General features: G+C 38.6%; 1 protein-coding gene across 8 annotated transcripts in view; it reads right to left on the minus strand.

Moving 5' to 3' along the window:
• ncam1a (neural cell adhesion molecule 1a) overlaps positions 1-16,779 on the minus strand; it is a 108,609-nt gene that overhangs the window by 26,349 nt on the left and 65,481 nt on the right. The gene's annotated exons all lie outside the window — the stretch shown is intronic.

Raw genomic sequence — 16,779 nt, forward strand, 5'->3', positions numbered from 1 at the left:
TCACAGCAGATAAAACGAGCCACATGGTTAATAAGAACCCACATTTTTATTCCTCTGAGAGACCATCTACATGCTGCTATTTTTGGTAGGCAACGCCGTTTCTGAGGGAATTTGTAGCACACAGGCTGGGCCATTTTCCATTAGTCTGACCTCATTAGTGCTGCACGACGATTCTACCAGCTAAAATTGCATTAAAAGTATGTACGTAAAATGCCTGTCGATAGAATCATACACACTGAATACTAAAGAGTTTTGTAATGGAAAGCCTCGTGAGGTGTTTTTCACTCCATTGATATGAAGTGTGAATCATGTAGTTTGTTTGACCGGGTGTGACCGCAGCTACCAGACTGCAGCACGGGTATAAACAAGGGGGCCGGGACCTTGCCGAGGAGGTGGTCTCGGTCCACTTGCAAACTCTATTGTGTCGCACGCTTGCAAGGCCACGAACACCATAGCGAACAGAAAAAAATAGAAGAAACTCTGAAGCCAGGCGGGCATTGAATTTTGGGATCTGGATGACAGCATCCCCTGTGCTAAAATGGCAAAATCAATAAGAAATGGGCGGATAAGAGACTGACCAAGCAATATTGAGAGTATATTCTATTTCCGTCAATGGCAGAGAAGGTTTATTAAGACATTTTATTGTTTTGTTGCTGTGGAATTCAACTAGTTTGTCCATTGAATATGTCACTTTTCAAACATTATTCCTTGAGAGCCATACTCACAATTTAAAAGTATAAATACATGAAAATGTGAGCATTTATTATTAATTTCACTACTTTGAAAGTAAAAAAAAAATGTCTGAATTCTTTTGAGAACATGATCGATGAGAGAACGCATGCAGAAGAGTCTAATGAAGAAAAATATGATTTAAAAAGATGGATAGACATATACATCCATCAAAAGAGCCACATATGGCTCCCATGCCATTCAGTGGTGGTGGGAATGGTTGTGTATCTCCATCTTTAGGTAAATATAAACTTCTGAGTATTAAAGCTCTTCAAACTGCAACTGTTTAGGCGCAAATTTGTTGAATATGACACAATTGGCATTTGGCCGCTACGTGTTTACTAAGTACTGTTGATTATGCATTTTTTTCCAATGGAGGTTAGCATAGGTTATCTTTAATTTCAAGTGATTCCATTTAAAAGAGAGAGAACAGAGCTTGATCTCAGCGATGTCAAAGACACAAAAGGCGACGGGTGCTGCACTCGCCCAATCACTCAAGCTTTTAACTGTTCATGAAACATGCACCTGCGACCTGGTGACAGCACAGCCCCCCGACCGCCAAGAAGAGCACAGCGACCCACTTGGAAGTATTTTTAGCATGCACTCCAAACATTGATTTTTAGCTCGGTGTCGATAAAAGGCGCTTGACACCAATCATTCCAGCACACTTTTTCTTTCAGCAGATGACTTGAAGTGTGTAAGTCAATAATTCCAAGAATTTCCTGTCTTTGTAAAAGGAATGTTTGTTGAGATTCGGGTGTTGTATTCTAGATTATTTAGGTTTAATGTTTCCCACCATTCTGGGATACCAGCAATGTTCCTGCACTACTCCTGTCTTCTCTGCGCAGCAGCAATCGTATGGCACGCAGTAAATAAAATCCAATTATTATTTTATTTTATTTGTATTTATTTATTTATTTATATTGTACCCCATTCCCTATAATGGCGCCATTTACGCGGCAGGCAGTAGCAGTAGCTCTGTCCACTCTTATGTATTTTTCATATTTTACAGCATGTTTTACATGAAAAATTGACGGAACATCGACAAGCACCTGCTTATGGCATTTTCCTACCAAACACATGGATCTTTCAGACATTTTTTGTGCGTTCTATTATGATTGAGACGAAAAATGTGAAAATATATCAGTAAATTGCTTGTTAAAGGAACCAACAAGTTTCTTCCAAAAGTTTCCCACATTAATAATGCCTCATAACTTATTGACCGCCAGTTAAGGCGCTAAACTACCAATTCAGTTTGGTCAAAATGTCAAAACCATAATTTGGAGATGACCTAACAGTTGGCCCAGTATCTTTTTGCCTAGTATCGAGCACTCTTGTTGGCATCATGTCAAAAAAAAGCTAAAAAAGTAACACGCCTTAGCAGCTTTAGGCATTTAAATTGTGGAACTATACTTGAAATATTCACACCATCTCCTTCACCGAGTTATTTTTGCTTCCACTTAATGTGGATAAAAACGCTAAGCCTTCGCGCTCAGTTTGCTTTTCCAGGTTGGAGGTAGATTCAAAAGAAAACACCGTATCCATTTCATACCCTCTCGTAGATACCGTGAACCCTTTCCAACACAATCCCATTGAATACATCTACGCTGCTAAAGACAACAAAAACAAGAGCAAGGCAGTGTGAGAAGAATCGCTTTTCCCTTAGCCCCTTTTCTCACTCCCCTATCCTGGAAATAGCCACTTGATCTTGGCTAAGTCTCATACACCAAACACATGGGAGACTTTTTTTTTTAAAAGGTAAAAGATGAGAGGCCCTGGTGCTTTACCTCCCACAGGTATTGTGAACTCACTTCCTTCAACCTTACACGACCCCAAAGAAGTAAGAAAACCTGCCGATTGACGCTTGGCGAGATAAAAATCGAGGATGGCAGACTTTTCTTCATCCCTCTGCTGTAAATTTAAAAAAGTTTGTCACTGGCAGACTTTGAATCCAACATTGGCAGCAAATGAACAAATGTTGCATGTCTTTTGCCATCAATGGTTGCCAATGGAGTTCAAATGTGGTTTACATCAACTGCTTTAGAGTAAATATACGCCTCTGACTATGTGAGTTAATCTAACTGTGGGTGTGTGAAGCAAACAGAAAACGGCCACAACAAGTCAACTGGTGCAAATTTAGGTTGGAAGCACTTTGATTGCTACTGTGGCTTGGGAAGGTTGGCATATTTAATTTGGTTCTGGCATTGGGTGAAAACTGGCTTGGACATAAGGAGGCTGCAAGTCACCTAGCGGTGCTTAGCATGCAAGTGGTGAGAGAGAGAGCAAACACTCTCTGCGGGGCAGTGCAGACATTATTGTGAAAGCGCCAGACTGAGACGCTTGCACTCCGTTCACGTACGCTTAGAACACAACTGCCAGTGGATGTAAAGCTGGAGAAAAATGTTTTCTTTTTTTTCTCATTCCTGGGGTTGTTTTTGAACTCTTGTCTTTGTTGTTTCCTTCAGCGCTACCACCAAAATCAACTTTGATTAAAAAGTATGCACACTAATTGCATAACCAAAGAAACATTTACCACCAGACTACACAAGCTGGCTATTTACTGTTTTTTTATTTTCAAAATATGTAAAAAGAGGGACTACTTGTCATTATTTCAGCCATTGACAAATCTTTCCAATTCATTTAAACAGTTTTATGTTTCAGTGCCACTGAATTCAATGGGTGACCTATAAAAGTGTGTGTGTGTGTGTAGGGGTGGGATCAGCGCGACCCTGAACAATATCTATTCATGAATCCCTCTGGGATTGTCCTTAATGAAAACATTCACCTCACATGCTCCTTAATGAAGGGGATGAAAGTAAAACTTGAAGTAAAGGTGGCTTGCACTCAACCTTAGAGATGAGAAGAGGATTGGCGGTCGGTACATGAGTATTTTTGTCTTTTCTGTCCTAATCATTGAGGTATTGTGTCAGGGTTTGGTGTTCAAATGACATAAACCCTCAACTACAATTGCTGTTTGAATGTGTTTTTAAACAAAAAAATGGAGGAATGGACTGTTAAGAAACAATTATAAATGGATAGATAAGATGATTAAGTTCTCGCCAAATGAACAAACAATGTAGCAATAAACAAGAGACTAATTTGAAAATGAAAATAAGCAACCAGCTACATACAGACTGATAAAAAACTGACTATTTGACCACGTCGGGTAAAAAAAAAAAAGCACAAAACTAGTCAAATAAGACAAAACAATTTCAATACAATTGTTTTCCCGCATTAAAGCCCAAATTCCGAAAAAAAAAACAATAGTACATGTTCAGTATTTGGTCAAGAACTAGTTTTAGAGACTTAACTAGCACTTTCTACCTTTGCGACCTTGACCTTGCAAGCTTCATAATGAGGGCTCAATTTTAAAAAAAGGCACTAGGAAAAATCTATTAAAATGCCACATTTGAGAAATAGTTGAATATCTCACTCTGATTTATTTTGTATATTTTTAAGATAACATTATTTGAGTCAAAGCCTCCATTGCTGTTTTCTCGATTGGCCAATAGGCTAGATTTCAATAAAAGTTATGGTTTACAAAGTAGTCCTTGTATAATTGAAATTGTCGATCTTGAATCTTGTCACATTCGGATTTTCCACGGGATTAAAATCACAATGCCACCAAGTAATTAGGACTATTCTGGAGACAGGCGAGTAAAAAAAAATATATATATAGCCTTTTATTTTAATTATTCAGGCTTCCAACTAGCACGATGCTCTCACAAATTGTGTTGCCGATGTGAAATAAATGAGCCTTTGAGAGCACATCCTAAAGCTGTCCTCGGCACTTATCATTAGCCCGCTGTACTCTGAGACGCGGCGCGGTGAAGCTAAGCAGCCTTTTTGGCGTGTTATGTGCGAGGGTCTGCCGCCTTAATCAAATCGACACAGACGCATCAGCTCCTAAGCCCCACCAACTCTTTGTAGCCTTCAGTCATTCAGCAGCCACGGCTTTGTAGGGATTACAGCTGTTGCCATCACTTCCCCAAACCTGACGACCTCTTTACTTGTCATCGGGAAGCATTACAAGTAGAACACTAAGGTCTCCAACATAAATCAACTGTTTAGTAGACTTTAACCCTTACAAGAGCTGTCCAATTTCATCTCACTAATTTGGCTGGGCCATTTTGCATAGCCAAAAATGCAACAACAAAAAAACATGTCCATTTAAGATAAAAGCTGTCTGACAATATGTCTTACAGGATGACCAACTGACCAACAGATTGACCAAGTGTGTGACTGGTCGACAGACATTTGGACATCTGCTGGAGTGACCAGTCGAGGATGCCAGAACTATTTAGCATAGAACTATACAATGTTCCCTCTAATTTTTCATGTAAAACATGCTGTAAAATACAAAAAAACATAAGAGTGGACCGAGCTACTGCCATTGCCTGCCGCGTAAACGGCAACATCATGGGGAAAGGGGTAGAAAAAATTTAAAAAAAACAATAAATACATTTAAAAATAATTAAAAACACGTTTTGATTTTATTTACTGCACGCTATATAATTGCTGCTGCGCAGAGGAGACGAGAGTAGTGGAACTTAGAGGGAACATTGGAACTATACATGATAACAGCGAATAAAGGACTGTGTTTAACAGACTAAGGCTCTTTCAGATAATAATATGATGTAATGTTTCTTCACACTGGCCTGGCATTAAAAACAACTGTAGTACTTTAAAAGCAAAACAACTGTAGGTGGAAAATATGAGCCCTCCAAGGAAAAAAAAGCAAAATGCTTAACAGCTCAAAAGATTAAATTCTGCACGGAGATTCACTTTTCTTAATATGATTTCCTGGTAGAGAGACAGACACAATCATCAGCATTGTTTGCCCTGAAAATGCGGGTGAACGCCAGCTAACCTTTTATTACAACGAGTGCGGAAGACCGCCGACTTGTTTGGACAGATGGCCATCATCATAAGCGAGTTTAACAACTCTGTTTTAAAGCACGTTATTGAGATTCCCGAACATTTACAGTTATTGTTCTCGGCAACATTCCAACTGACTGGCTCATAAAATCTCATCTCTTTGTGAGCCAAAATCAAAATTCAACCTGGCCTGGATGTTTGCATGATTTAACACGTAAATTTCACACCAGTCATGGTGAAAACATCACTCTCAAACCTCAATAAAAATGCTCAAACCAAACAACCTTGTCAAGTATCACAAATATAGAAAGTGGCAAGTTAAACACAACAAATAAGAAACTCCGAAAAATTTAAACTAGTCCTAAACAAGGCTCAATAAAGGGCCATTTTTTCTCAATAGCCTCTTTTTGCCCCCCGAAAAACTGTATAATTTGGGCATTTTAACAAAGTTTAAAATAAACACACAGTATTGCACCCTTATATCCATTTCTGCCATATATATTAATTAGAAATTCCCTCTGAAGTCCATTACTTTTGAGTTGATCGCTCACATATTCCACACGTGCAAAAAGGCCAAAGTGAGCGCGATTGGCAGTCTGCACCGTAATTAACTAACGAGGCCAAAAGAGCGAAAGCCACTCTTTTCCTTTGACCTGGAGGTGATCTCTGCATCTCAACACCCTGATAATCACTGGAGAGCCTCTTGATAATACCCGGCATACTAATGTGGGGGGAAAAAAAATCCAATAACCACATCCCACCTTACCATCACCTCGTCTGAAGTTTATTTCATTTTACTCTTGAATTATAAACGAGGACATATTGGAGGATGTTGTTTTTTACAATTTCAAAAGCAATTACTGGCAGACATAATAACATAGTTTTTGCCTAAATACTGTTGAGAATCATCTCAATTTCTCGCCAAAGTTAAAGAGAAGAACGGCTACCCAGGCCCCAAGTTTCCAAGTCACGCCTGAAGGGAAGCCAAAATCCAGAACGGCTTGCTAACAGAATGGCGCAGCTCACAAAAGAGTCACTTACTAGTGTAATTTCACACTTGATTGGTGGGAAGGCAATTCGGGAAACCCAATTATCTGTTTGCAAGCAATTCAAGTCAATTTTCTATTATACATCACCTTAATACATCTTTGTTGGGGAACTTTTGAAACATTTTGGCCATTTTCTTGAATATAAATAACATAGCATGACTTCTAAACACAGTCACTGCAATTAAACTGCTGCTACAAAGTCAGAGGGATGTTTATGGCGGAGTACTAAATGTATTTCAGCACCTTTACAACTTAATAACTGCATCCTTTTTTTTTTTTTTTTTTTTTTACAGCCCTGCAACGGCTCGATACCGTGATGCGTTTTTTTCCGACTGCCATCGATTCCCTGGACACAAGTAGATCTACTTAGGGGTGTTAAAACGGATACACGGATAGACTTTGGACACAGAAAATAACTTTTAACTTTAACTGAAGAGTCTAACACTTGACATGTCCATGTTTTGCCTGAGTACAAGCTCCTAAGAATACTCTTTTTTCATTTTATTTTAGCCGCAAGACTTCTGTAGTGCAGCTGTAGCGTCCGTCAAATTTTCTCTCTTTGCAGAGACGAAAATATTAGATCTTAACAATACTGATGTTGATGGCGGCCTTGCAAGACATTCAAGTGCAATTCAGCAATAAAAACATAAAAGAGCTGACAGGATTAGGGAAGAGAAAATGCAAAAACTAAATAACTAAATATATGCCCTAGATTCAATCATGTAATTGAAAATTGGGCATGATCATGTCACTTTTTCAGTGGATTGAATCTGGGTAAACAGATCATGTTTTCAATTTTTTTTTGACTGGGAGGGCCATTTGATGCTATCATACCAGAATCAGCACCATGGACAGTGACATGCACAATACTTCATATTGTCATATGTAAACTGTCAATCATGGAATTTAACATGGTCAGACACCATTTAAAACCATTTTCTGCAGTAAATGCATAAGTAGATCCTAAATATACATACTTTTTGCTTAAAAAAATTATATACTACATACATAATGTCTAAAATATGAAACTGATACCATATAAAAACATAGCATATGCAATGATTCTATACTACATGTACAATTTCCAAAATATTAATACATTGTGTATAGATTGTGTTAACATTTCTCAGAACTGATCAAGTACTACCTTGCACCAGTGTTATATTTAGCAGTCATAGCCGATCATTGACAGACACTCTGTGACTTGAGCTGATTTTTTTTGGCCAGATATGGGGTGAAAACTTAGTGAAGCGTAGAACCAGTCAGCACCCTTGCCTCCCTCCTACCTCCCAACCCCTCGGGCCGATTCTCCTGACTCACAAGTCAAGTGGTTATCGGCAGTCTCTTCTTCCAAAAGGCAATTCCACCCAGACACGAGTCGGTGTGCATTTGCGCACAGGTGGACAGGCACTCGACAAATCTGGATTCAATTTCAACCGGCTTTCTTTAAGATCAGATACGGGTGACACAATGAACTCAATCTGAGTGTCGGGGAAGTGTTTTTTTTTTTTTTTTTTTTTTCTCTTGAAGGCGATCAGCCGCGCTTTTGTCAAAGAGTTCTAAGACTGAAAAATCTGCATCACAATCAGACATGGGAAGAGAGTTTTAAAAAGATATGGGCCTTTTGTCAGTTGAATACACTGAAGTGTGCCGAGGAATTATTGAATGCGCTTCTTGTCACTGTAAAAACAGCTCACATTTGACCTCGGATTGCATCACAACACATAATTCTGCCTACTAACGGGAACAAAGTGACTATTTCGAAGCTATATTAGTCATAGAGAACACTGTTTTTTTTTAATTTAAATCAATTTGTCATTAGTGGTCATTGCATGGTGAATTTTATCCCCAGTGCGTGTTTTTTTCTTCTTCCTGGTACTCTAGTTTTCTCCCACATCCCCAAAAAAAGAGGCAGGACAGCCTAGGGACTCAACCTGAGCCCTCAGACAAGATTGGACACAGCACAGATGCTAGCCTTAAATCCGTCAAAATCTTTTTTTTGCTCCACGCGGTCACTTTTTTAGCCGGTTAAGTGTGTTATTTCTCACACTGGATCTGGCAGGATATGAAACTCACCCGGTTTGCACACAAAAATGGAAATGTCACTCATCGCAGCTAAGGTAAATGTCAGAAAATTAACAGGAAGAAGATCCTCTTCAAATAAAGAGGCGCTCGGCTAATGTGCTTTTCTTAGTAATATTATATTTTCTTAAGATAGACCTATAATTACTATGATGCGGTTCGGCGTTTGACAGATTTCTGCATTAATACTAGGCAATTTTTATTTCTAAAAAAAAAAAAAAAAAAAAAACTTCCAGAAAGCCATATTGAAGGATGCAATTATGTGTGAAATCTAATTTATATGAATAAAATTCATAAGTGGTTCTGGGAATGGATAGATCATGTCATGTGGCATATAAACTCAAGGAAAATGTTGCACTTTGTGATATAGTTTAACATAAAAAGTAAAAAAAGCAACAACCTAGAAAACCTTAAAAGTCATAAAAAATACACATATAGTCAAGTTACAACACAATCTGTCCTTATTTGTCATTCTAATTCATACATTTTCTGAAATCTTAAACTTCACACAGTGAGGACCGATCTGGAATCAAACCCTCAACCTCAAAACTGTGAGTCTGACATGTTAACCGCTGTCAATTTCCTAAACAAGAAAACACAAAACCCATCACAACCAACCACAGAGAAATCTCAAGCCACTCAACTCCCAAATTCAAGCACCTTGTCTACTATGCGCTGATTACAATCTGAGTCCAAATTAGCTGTAGGCTCCCAAAGTGCCTTCATGGCCCCTTCCAAGCAGACCACCTGTGGGTAAAACCAAGACTTGCATACAAATTCAGCACCAGAAACCTCTTTAAGATATCTGACTTCACTTCATCAATCACCCTTGTTTCACCAACCATGGAACGTGGTACCCTGTCAGAAATAAATAAAAATAGATCTTTAATCCAAGTCGACGGGGTGGAAAGTCCCATAGCGGGTTGTTCGCCGACTGAAATATTCAATAAAAAAAAGGGGGGTGGCGGCATATCCCGCTGCCTGTATTAACGGCTTTGTTAACATGGAGGATTGCTGCCATCACTTCTTGTTTTCTATGAGTGAATTTATGTTCTGTGGGACTCTGAGCAGTACCATGGGATCAGGCCAGCTTTAATGTTCTGGTCTGACACTAATCTAGAGGAGAAATTCTACTTTTTAACAGGACTCCCTCCACAGGGGCGTCAAAGTGCTACTTCTGTCTCACAGAGAAGGAAAGAAGGTTTCAAGGAGGTTTCGGTTGAAGGCACCTGTGAGTACAAAATGGAACCCCAGGATACTTCTCACTCACATGGGTCTTATTGTCATAACATTGGAAAGAGTTATTATATTGGCTTATGACGATGAAGGACCAAGGTCAACATACTCCTGGAGGTCACTGTATAAAAACAAAATCCCACTATTGGTCTCAACTTATTGGGTGATACATTTAGTTGGAAAATTCAGGCCCATCAAACCTATTATGATCAGCGTTTTATATTTTGTGTATGTACAAAGTCTAAATAATATATCACACCAAAAATAGTAACACAAGACCTTATTAGATCAATATTTGAACCCTTAAAAACACTACATTCAATCAGAATTTTAATCTGAATACTAATTAGACAAAATAAATTCCAACATAGCAATTGCTGGTGATTGACAGTCAATCCATTTGGACTGCTAGCAGTCCTATTGGACGGAATGGATGTCTCATAGCAACAAGTTTTCATAATAAATATAGACTATTTCGACAATGCTGTTTACATTGAGACAACTCACAACTTGAAAGAAGCTTATTCCACTTATCCCCTAGTGTAACTAATCACCATACATTAAAAACACAGTACAGAAATTCTGAATGGCTTCCTCACAGACATATGTATTGGAACAGATATCTCACAAAACATTTATATTAATATAGAATATGTGTAATTTCACACTTGATAGGTGGGCATGCTCTCCTGAGACCAAAGTATTTGTGTACAAGCCATTTTAAAGTCAATTGTCCAGAATATGTCCCCTTTAAGGTATCCAATTTACATTGGCACTGCATTAAAAAAGGTTCCTTCTCTGTTTTACTGATTTTCTACACCAATATGCTTTGATTTGTATGGAACATTTCTTTTGAAATCTTTGGTGAAAAGCTTCCATCCGGACAGTCAGTGTCATTACATTGAAATGGCCCGCAGCGCTTTCATTCTCAACATGTTTTCATGGCTTTATCACCTGTGGTTTCCCCCTGCTTGGTATTCCTCCTCCTTATTCACCATTTTTTTGTAGCTTGAATGAATATTCAGGGTCAAAAATGAAATAGACTGCAGCAGAGAAAGGCGAGAATTATTGAATTTTTCACAGAAAGCTTATGGCCATTGTAGAATGGAAGGAGCCAGGGAAGAAAAACAAAATGTTTCTTTGTTGAAAAGTTTTAACCTTGCCAAATTCTTAGTCAACGCTGATGAAGGAATTTTCTCACGCATTAATTAAGAAGACATGTCAAGCAAGACAGGACACGTGAAAAACTCTGAAGAATTCAATTCCAAGATGGAACAGAAAGTCAATAATTCTCATTTGAAGCAAAAAATTGCAAAGCTTTTCACTTTAAACTTAACCATATTCCAGACAGGTGTAAAACGGCTATGTTTAACATTACCACCATAATATAAAAGTCCTCTAAATGACTTTTAGACATGGATTCATTGTATTCAGAATGAAAGTTCATAGACCATTTTGTGCCTTAAAAAAAGGCAGGTTGAATGACCTGTTCGTCACTGCAGTCTATCTTCCCTCTTGACACTAAAGCGACATTCAAAAGCTCCATTGTAAAAAGTCTAAAGTGACTTTTGCATTATTTAGTCACACCCAGAGATGGCGCCGCATAATCCCTCAATGCTGCCGTGTAATCTGCGTGGCTGCAACCATTTTAAACTTATCGTTATTACCCCAGAAAACTCTCCCAGGCGTCCCCTAACCTGGGCCTTCAACTCTTAACCGCAGTGACGACATAACAGGAATGTGGCGCCTATTCCATGTGAAATATATGCAAAGTAATTCACGCGAGTGGCTTAATAGGTATTACGAAGGATGCTTATATTTTTTGCCTTTGCAGAAGCTTGCTCTTCTCTTTCCTTCTTCCGTTTCCTCCGCCCCGAGAACGCGATTAAGTACTCGGGAAAAGGGATAACGCCTACGCTTGCCAGGGCGCCTTCTCCAGTGGAAGAGTGGAATAGATGGCCAGTGTTATCGGGTCGTTCGGAGATACTGAGAGCGGGAAAGAAAGCGCATGATTTCACTGGACACTTGTTTTTGTCGACAATAGATAGCTAGATAGCATCAGTGGCTGAACTCACACGGTGCCAATAGCGGAAATCGCAGTTGCAGACAGAGACAAATTTGGGGATTTTCCGTTCCTTGCGATTAAAGTCAGTAGAACCATGATTATGGGATGTCACCAAAGAGGTAAAAAGCTGTACTATAAACTCTTTTAGGGGCACAGACGATGATAGAAGACCAATTGCTGGTTTATCGTTAATGGTGCTCGGACGTTTGGTCGCCGGGCGTTTGGTCGCCGGTCAAATAGAGAGTTTACTCTCAAAGCCAGCTCTCAAAATTACATTCATGAGAGATAATTTAATATCTAAGAGAGAGTTTAATATCTAAGAGAGAGAGAGTTTAATATCTAAGAGAGGGAGTCTAATGTCTAAGTAGTGTTTAATATCTAAGTACATTTGACCGGCCACCAAAAGACAGGCGACCAAAAGACTAGCACCCAAACGTCCGGTCACGTTCATTAATAGCCAGTCAATTTGGCAACAGATGAGCGTTAATTTATTCAGCCATTGCTAAATTGATAATTATCTGCTGCATCTTCTTGTGGAGTTTAAAAGTCCTCTCTGTGGTTATCTTAACGTGAAGTGACCCCAGAATGCCCCCAAATCAACAAGAAGTGACCCCAGAGTGCCCCAAATCAACAGGATTTGACCCCAGAATGCCCCAAATCAACTGGATTTGACCCCAAATTAGTAGGAAGACAGCACTAAATGGTAATTCTTCCTCACACTCTGATTTTGCAAGCGTGAAGCTGAGCCTATGGTCGCCATAGTAACCGGGCTCCCTACTGACCCTGCAGTATATGGGACGTGCCTCACTTTCATTTTAGAAGGACTAATTTTAGACAACACATACATTGTCATTGAATTCTTGACCTAAGCAAGGCACTTATACATTACTTGTTACTAATTAATATGTTACTAATCCTGGGCAGAATTTGAATTAGGGTACAAATGCATAATATTTTCCCCTTGAGTCCGGGAAGATGGAACTGGGAGACATGGTATTAATACAATACAGTATCCATCTCCTGATGCTTCCTATTCATTCCACCTTGCCTTGTTTTCACTGCAAAATTCAATCTTTCAGTGGAGGGAGTCTTTGCAGTCACACACTTGGCATACTGATGATGCCTATCTTAACACCCCCCCCATACTACCCCCACGATTTTCCCCCCACTATCCTCACCTTTGCTAACACTACCAGACAATGTATATTTGACGATCGCGCATACATTATTTAACCAGCAGAATGGGATGTGGTAAAAAATAAAAATAAAAAAATAAATAAAAACACCCACATCTGTCGTCCAGCTTCATGCTGGAAATGTTCCGTTGTTCCATTCTTCTTCCTCAACATCTTTTCTCAAATGCTTCAATAATGTATGGATGTGTATATGACCGAAAAAGAGTGGGGATGGGGGGGGGGGGGTAGAGAGAGCAGTAGGAGGATGAAGCAGTGACTGCGGCACATTGCTACAGCTGAAAAGGGGGGAGGGGAATAGGGGGGTGCAAAACCACAGAAAGTTTGCCCTTGGAAAAAATGAGGACAACTAGTCAGAATAGAATTCCCACATGGACATACAGTACTATGGAGATTGTGAAAACAACACGCATCTGCAGAAAATGACAATGTGCATAGCATCATTTCACAATGAGGTCACTAAATCCATAATGAAAACATCCATTGCGTTTTCCAATCCTATATTTTTGTATGCAAGGCTCCCCCGAGCCAATCCTACTTAAGAAAGCTATTGATGACAGAAAAAAAACACAAACAAATGTACTTTTCCCCCCATTTGAATAAAGCAATCCCAGCACTATAGCCATACAAAAGGGTGATTAGTATAGAAGTGGTATGATCTAAGCAGGAAGAAAAAAATATATACAATAATTTATTTGTAGTACAGAATGAGGTTGCAGCATAAACAACCAATTTATGATTATGTTATATTGTATTTTCTGTGTAGCAGCTCCAACAATAATCCTAAAGTTATGCACAACAATGTTTTTTGCCCTAAATAATACAAAATATAGTCAGTAATTTCTCAAATGAACTCCAAAAACTATTCCTGTTCCTGTCCAAAGCCATTTATGTCAACTCCATCCATCTGCAAGCTTAAGTGACAACCCAAGGCATGTATTTTTTCTTTATTTCTTTAAATGAAGTGCCCTACCGCGCTCTACAAGTCCTCAATCCCAACCAAGCCAACCTGGAGAGGTTCTATCGAGTGCATTATCAGCAAAGATGCAAGCCGTTTTTGCTATCATAGCCGCCTGAAGCAGATAACTCAACATCACACACCTCCCAGGGGAAGAAATGTTTGACTTTTTAATGATGATATTACTTTGTGTTTCCTGGCTCAAACTGAGTTGTAAAGATTTTGGACTCCATTTGATAAAACCAATTACATTCACAGTGGAAAAAAATGAAAAGAAGACCAAAAACATCTCAACCATACATCTTTCAGCTAAAGTACAATTTCTAAACATTTTGCATCTTATTCCGGTTACTGAAATTGTGCAAATTTTGCACAAAAGATGGACTTTTTCATAGAAGTCAAACAAAACCCAGTGAATTCGGTTCTCATGTGTCATTTCGGTCCTGTTTGCTCACTATGCTGCTATTGTTGTGTATGACTCAGAGGTGATTTATAAGTTGCCGTTGTGGACCAGAAATGGGGCCTCACATTTTGCCACGGTCAATAAAGACTTTGCTTTGCAAGCTGCCGTCTTCTTTGCCTGGCTGCAGATAGACAAGAGGCTTCCCTTGGGGGTCATGATGTACACAAGCCATGGTGGCCTTTATTTGATTAGGGGGTGGCTTTCTATAAGTCACAGACATCACAGTGTGGTGCTGAATTTGCCCCCAAACAATCCTAAAAACCCCAGAACAAATTACTAACTACAATAAAAAGCAAAAGATTAGGCCTGTATTGATTTTAAATCGAAATCAGTAGAGTAAAAGTTCAAAAGATGGTAAACAATTCAATGGATTACCAGTAAATAAATGTCCTTTTTTTTCCTAGCCCCTTTAGTAACATAAAAATGGCAGACCGAAAAATTGGCAGTTTTTCTGTCAATGCCAGCCAAAAAAGTTAAATACAACAGAATGGTATTTACTAAGTCGAAAACTTTAACTAAAATGTAATTCTAAACTTCCTAGCTGAATAAATATCTTACTTATGATTAGATTTTGACAGAAATGTCCACAAACTGGTGAAAAGTGAAATTCTCTATCCCTATCTAATGAATTTTTCCATTTCCATCGAGGTTATAACCACCATTTCCCCACACATCTATTTTGGTGCGACCACAGAGGACAACATGAGAAACTCATTAAAAAAGCTCACAGTCAAACATTTTATTAGAGACTGTAATATCTTATCCTCATCTCTTCCCCTAGTCAACATCCTCAGCGGCACCCCCCAGTACCCTGTTTGCGGCCCCCTTCCTTTTGGCAGGTGACTAAATTTAGCCCAGTTTCTCGCACGTGCCCAATTCCCAAAGCCATTTATTTCAACTGCCACAGCTGACAAGAATTAATCTGCGTTATAGCACTTTTCGGCAGCGACCCTTTCCATACCAATTATGCACGCATGCATAAAAAGACAAAAGACATTTCAATACGTTGAATCCCTGCAGGCTCCCGTATACACTGTATTTTCTAGGTTTCTATTTCATAGTTGCCATGGGAATTAAAAGCAAGCCCAAAAACACTTTGATAGCTTATTCCATTTGGTCGGCTGTAAAGGATGACGGCGCCTCCGCGGTTAGCAGTTCTTCGAAAACATTTGGTGCCCAAAGCTTTTTTTTTTTTCCCTCTTTGATCGGCATGTTGCCACGGCTTTAAATTGCAACGTTTTGGAAGGCGGGCTCAGGAATGTAAATAAAAGCTACGCTCCTGCTTTGGAGTGGCTCCTGTGAAAACAACGCTAATTCATGTCGGGGTTTATACATTTTCATTGTTTTCAGAATTAAGACGTATAGGTAGACGGTAATAAGAGGCCTAATAGGATTAATTTATATATGTATATATGAATGGGTAAATATGTAAATGTGTACATGTGCATATATGTATATGTAAATGTGTATATGAGTATGTATGCATGCGTATAAATGTGTATATGTGTATATGTGTAAATGTGTACATGTGTATATATGTATATGTAAATGTGTTTATGAGTATGTATGCATGTGTATAAATGTGTATATGTGTATATGTGTATATGTGTAAATGTGTAAATGTGTAAATGTGTAAATGTGTAAATGTGTAAATGTGTAAATGTGTAAATGTGTATATGTGTATATGTGTATGTGTAAATGTGTATATGTGTATATGTGTATATGTGTATATGTGTATATGTGTATATGTGTATGTGTATACAAATAATCTTTAGTAGAGTTTTTGCAGTAAAACCGCTAAACTAGAGCCACCCTGAGTTTGTACATGCCTTAAAATAGCACAAAACTCTATTTGAAATCATTCCATTCATTAAATTCTTAGTTTCTATTGATGGCGACTTTGATTTTCCTGATCTGAACTCTGAGTAGAAAAAAAAATATTCATCTATTGTTCCAGTATGTGTTATGAAATTGTATGACTAGCTCTAAATAGTACAATTTCAAAACCCTTACAAAAAAGTACATTCAAAAACTGATCACGTCACACTACTGCAATTATAATCAGCGCTCTCATGCATCTAATAATGAATTAAATAATTCACATCCGTCACCATTCATAGATAAAA

Source organism: Stigmatopora nigra, chromosome 19, assembly GCF_051989575.1.
Source record: "Stigmatopora nigra isolate UIUO_SnigA chromosome 19, RoL_Snig_1.1, whole genome shotgun sequence".
Classification (NCBI taxonomy): Eukaryota; Metazoa; Chordata; class Actinopteri; order Syngnathiformes; family Syngnathidae; genus Stigmatopora; species Stigmatopora nigra.